Source organism: Hylobates moloch, unplaced genomic scaffold (genome assembly GCF_009828535.3).
Source record: "Hylobates moloch isolate HMO894 unplaced genomic scaffold, HMol_V3 SCAFFOLD_25, whole genome shotgun sequence".
In the NCBI taxonomy this organism is placed as follows: Eukaryota; Metazoa; Chordata; class Mammalia; order Primates; family Hylobatidae; genus Hylobates; species Hylobates moloch.
In genome coordinates, this window is record NW_026652300.1 from 3,058,709 (window position 1) to 3,064,729 (window position 6,021).

Sequence of the window (6,021 nt, forward strand, 5' to 3'; positions counted from 1 at the left end):
TTTACATTTAAAATTTTTAAATTAAAAATAAAATTCAATTGTCCCCCAGCAAGGGAAATAATAAACCATAAAATATTCAACTGATACGACTAAAAAGCAGTGAAAATAAATACAATCTCCCGGTCAACACGGATGAGTCTAACAATGTGCCAAAAAAAAAAAAAAAAAAAAACTTTCAGTATATGTTCTCTTGAAGTTCAAAATCTTGTGAAAAGAAACATTTTATTCAGCAGATGATTAAACCAAAATTCAATTTAGTGGTTTCTTCTTCTTGGGGAGGAAGAGGGTGTGATCAGGGAGGGCACATTTTTTAATTAATGAAATGTTCTATTTCTCAAGCCAACTTGGGTATTTATTATTCTTTAAATAAATATTTTTATACTTTCGAGTGAATTAAATGTGAAATTTTAAAACACAAAGACGCATACAAAAAGAATAGGGATATCAGATGCCTAAGGCTGTCTCTGGAACTTGATCTCAACATATTTTTTGATATTGATTTGTTATTATCATTCTTGCTTAAAGATGTAAAAGGTTATTAGTTAATTCCATAGCAGGAAAAGGAGCAATGACAGGCCATACTTTTCTAAAAACCATGGGTAATACTATTTGTAAAGTTTGTCAAGTGAGTCAAAGGCATAGTTCTTCACTCCAGGAGGCAAACACAGTGTCTCTGTCCCCACGATATCCACTCTGCCCCCTCCCACTCGAGCCTAGTCCCTCACCCTTGGCTTTCCTGCTCTTGGCCTTGGAATCCAGCTTTGCCTCTGTAGTCACTCCCTCCTGTCACTGATATCCGGCCACAAGTCTTGGTTTTCAAACTTTTTATTCAATCTATTTCAGCCCATTCATGAGTCACCCTTGCCTGTGGACAGATGGCATTCTCAGGCACGGGCTTGGCACGGAAAGACGAATTTAGTGAATTAAGCCAACGGAATCCTTTATGGAAGTCATAACTGACCTGACAGAGCCGTTTCTATCCTAAATCCAGGGGTAGCTTGAGATGATATAATGAGAGCTCCCCAACTGAGGCCATATTTCTCAAAATATGTTACAGTGGTCAGAATCACCCGGGGCACATGTTAAAAATGCAGATTACTGGGCCCATCCAGAGCATTAGAATAGGAGCATCTGAGAATGGGGGCCAGGATTTGGACTCTGAAAAACACCCCTTATGATAGCTCTGATGCTCTTTGACTTCCCTGTAAAATTGGTATCTTGAGGAAACCTGCCCTATCAAATATTGGGCTGATCTAAACATGGACACAACTTTGGATGGGGAGCATATGGGTTGGTAAAAGACACATCACGAACCAAAATGATGAGCAACAACCAAGTCACGTTCAGGAAAAAACAACAAAAAAAGTGCCGGTCACGCTTTTCTCAACATAGCGGGTTTACTGCTAAAACACTGTTCAGATTTTACTCACAGTGAAGCTGCTCCAACACTAGGTAGGGGATCGCACAGGTAAAAACGAAGAGAAAATGTCCTCTGCCTTTTTAATTACCTCTCTCCATTCTTATTGGCCTAGTCAGATTTATGGAGGGTGTGAAGGGGGCGGGAAGAGTGGTATCAAAATTTTTAAACAAATGCACAAGGGCAGAGGGGACATGTCCACTGAAACCGCTGGCCTGGCTGTATCGTTATCAATTGCCTTTCTTCTGGAGTTTCATCTCAGATTGAGCCAGAATGGAGTGTGTCTCTATCCATTTTATTTTGGGCAAAGACAATAGATGTGATTAGAACTTTAGTGTATTTTTGCTAGATTTTTCTGTAAAAAGATCTGATTGAGGATTATGAAACCTCCAATTTTCCAAAGTGCTTAAAATGTTACTACTGCTTCAGATTTATAAGGAGTGGTCATGACCTGAATATCCCAGTCATCCAAGTATTTGTTCTATTGTTAAAGATCTAGTGAACTGGTAAAACGAACTAGAGACTTACCTAGAAAACTGTTTCAGACCAGTTACAAACGTAAAATATAGCGACCATAGGGTTTAATTGTACAGTGGTAGTTTCAACTTCTGTACCGAGACATTTTTTTTTTGGCATTGTCTTGGGACTGGCCCACAGCTACAGCCATATTGGACAGATGTTTTTAACCCTAAATGCAATGATGAATTACCTATTATTTCTTTGCTATGCAGATTGAATATTTTGCATGAGCATTCAAAAACATCTCTTCATAGTTTGAACTTCTTATGTCTATTGTTTTCTACTACAAAATGTACTGTCTACAGATGGAAAGTCCTGTCTTCGATGAGTGGTAAGGAATTGCTCACACCAATCAGTTACATACAGAGACATACTACACATGCTGGGAAGCGATAGATTACAGTTATCAAAATATGTACAGGAGGAATCCTTATCTAGGGACTCCAAATGATCATACTCAATAGCTGGCCCATTCGCAAGACTTGCTCAAGGGAAAATACTGCTACTTTTCTCTCCCTTATGTTTCCCCACTTTCTCTACTGGCATCTTTGTGAAAGCAGGGTGGCATGTTGCCTTATCGTTGCTGCTCCTTATTACCCTCAGCTGACAGCAAGGAAAGCAGGCAAGGCGATTAAGCAATGTGGCAGCCCATTTTTATCATTTACCTTTAAAACTAGCCAAGAAAAACTTCGTGAAGAAGGGCTAGAGGTGCTTTATAACGAGAGGGAAGTGCTGTGGAGTATTTATTTTTAAGAGTCAACGACTTCCTTGCAAGACAGGTATTATCAATTTTTTTTATTATTATTATACTTTAGGTTTTAGGGTACACGTGCACAATGTGCAGGTTACCTATGTATCCATGTGCCATGTTGTTTTGCTGCACCCATTAACTCCTCATTTAGCATTAGGTATATCTCCTAATGCTGTCCCTCCCCCGTCCCCCCACCCCACAACAGTCCCCTGAGTGTGATGTTCCCCTTCCTGTGTCCATGAGTTCTCACTGTTCAATTCCCACCTATGAGTGAGAACATGCAGTGTTTGGTTTTTTCTCCTTGTGATAGTTTACTGAGAATGATGGTTTCCAGTTTCATCCATGTCCCTACAAAGGACATGAACTCATCATTTTTTATGGCTGCATAGTATTCCATGGTGTATATGTGCCACATTTTCTTAATCCAGTCTATCGTTGTTGGACATTTGGGTTGGTTCCAGCTCTTTTCTCTTGGGAACAGTGCCGCGATAAACATACGTGTGCATGTGTCTTCATAGCAGCATGATTCATAGTCCTTTGGGTATGTACCGAGTAATGGGATGGCTGGGTCAAATGGTATTTCTAGTTCTAGATGCCCGAGGAATCGCCGCACTGACTTCCAAAATGGTTGAACTAGTTTACAGTCCCACCAACAGTGTAAAAGTGTTCCTGTTTCTCCACATCCTCTCCAGCACCTGTTGTTTCCTGACTTTTTAATGATGGCCATTCTAACTGGTGTGAGATGGTATCTCACTGTGGTTTTGATTTGCATTTCTCTGATGGCCAGTGATGATGAGCATTTTTTCATGTGTTTTTTGGCTGCATGAATGTCTTGAGAAGTGTCTGTTCATGTCCTTTGCCCACTTTTTGATGGGGTTGTTTTTTTCCTGTAAATTTGTTTTGAGTTCATTGTAGATTCTGGATATTAGCCCTTTGTCAGATGAGTAGGTTGCAAAAATTTTCTCCCATTCTGTAGGTTGCCTGTTCGCTCTGATGGTGGTTTCTTTTGCTGTGCAGAAGCTCTTCAGTTTGTCAATTTTGGCTTTTGCTGCCATTGCTTTTGGTGTTTTAGACATGAAGTCCTTGCCCACGCCTATGTCCTGAATGGTGTTGCCTAGGTTTTCTGGTAGGATTTTAATGGCTTTAGGTCTAACATTTAAGTCTTTAATCCATCTTGAATTAATTTTTGTATAAGGTGTAAGGAAGGGATCCAGTTTCAGCTTTCTACACATGGCTAGCCAGTTTTTCCAGCATCCTTTATTAAATAGGGAATCCTTTCCCCGTTTCTTGTTTTTGTCAGGTTTGTCAAAGATCAAATAGTTGTAGATATGCGGCATTATTTCTGATGGCTCTGAAGTTATTTTGAATTAAAGGTAATCTGATTTTAGACAAAGAAAAAACCAGTATGCAGAGTACGGGGGTGACCAAACTTTTTAGAGCTGCTTGATTTCGCCGTAACTTGAACTTTTTACCAAAAGTGCTGAACTGTTATTTTTCAATTCCAAAGATTTTTGTGTTAATAGTTTAATACGAAACTAGAAACAAGCTGGTGTAAAGCAACTATCTTAACCCATATGTAGTCTAGATTTGGGGTCTGAAAATACTGAAAACTTACTAGCTTGATCAGCTAGAACCAAATATTCTGTATAATCGTTAGTATGTATGTAACCATAGATATATGCAATCATAGACATATGCATACAGACGCATATGTATACATATATACACATATGCATGTAAAGTAGTTACTAATTTTTAGCCTATTATTGGACACTAAACATCATGATTTAATCTTTGGTGATGCAGAAAGCACTGTTTGCTATCCTGCAGATCCTTGGAGTCACCTTTATGGTTATGAATCAGCAAGCTTACTAACTAGTGAAATACAAGAGTGTCTGAGGAGAGTTTCCTCTCCACTGGACTCAGCTTATAGAACTGAGTACTAACAATAGAGCTAGAAGAAGTGGTACTGATTTTTTTGATTGTATCCACATCAAGTAAATGCAATATCAAAAATTTAAGCTCCATTAGGCAACTGCAATACCCCTAAATAAATGATCCAGAGACTAGGCACAAAGTGTACAGTAGACAAAATGCTTCATAGAGTCCAAAATGTGAGGGACCTTAGCTGTGAGACAGCAGAGTCGGATGTGTTCATCAGCATTCCTACTCCACACTGCTGTTGACACACCTCTTAAATTTATCTTTGTACCTACATTTGCTTTTATGGGCTCACTCAGACAGATTAGTAAATTGAACTTTATATTTCTGCATTTTAAGAATCTTAAGCTTGTTATACGAATTTAAACCTTGTTACACAGTTCCCACGCAACTCCCCACCATTTTAGATTATTACATCGGAAAGCCAAAAACACTTTTGAAGAAAAAAAGTTTATTTTATTCATTTATGCAAAGACAGTATCACCAATAGGTAGCAGAAACATTTTTCTAAGTTTAGAATTAATTTTCCATTTTGAAAGGTTTAGGACTTAATATTTCTTTTACCTTACGCTTTTAAATACTTCACTCCAACAAAGACAAAAATTTATTCCGTTACTTTTCCTTAAGGTCATATCAAAATAATTAGAATTACCTCTTTAGAATATAGGTATCGTTTATAGAAATCTGGAGATTTAATCACAGAATGATGTATGCCAGAATGTTAAAGCACTAAAAATATTATGAGTAATTTTTTAATGGACAAATCCATGGTGCTTTCAATTTCTGAGGTGTAATAAAGCCCTCTTGGGAATTCTAAAGTTAAAAGACTCTATTTTCAGATTCAGAATGAAAATTTTGAGAAATCATAGACCCCAGTGGGTATTAGTAATATGGCCCACAGTTAACTACATTAACTTAAGAGTCTCCACGTTTTAGGGAAGAAGCCATTGAAAGAAGGGCCAGAAAGCCACTTTAAACTCATGTCCATGGCAGATCAAATGATACTGACACAAATGTTTCCCTTAGAAAGGTATTATATCCCATTGCTACCATTCCACGGCTTGGCCCTTGAACTGCTCATACAGCTACTTCCATTCTTCACATTACCAGTTCTAAGAGCAAACCTCCTGAAAGACTAGTAAAAGAGTCTGGGAAGAAAAAAAAAAAAAAAGACTGCGAGTATAGCAAAAGGGCTCTGGTGCTCTAGCTGTGTGGTCACAATATAAAATGAGGACACTACCTAATCTAGAAACAACGTTAACTTTAACTCTAGCAGATTCTTAAGATACACTTACTAAACAACTTTCGTGATTTAGAAATATCAAAACTACCTATTTTGTCTCCTCTGGACATATTTTATTTTATAAAAGGAAATATAACAGGCTAAAAACCA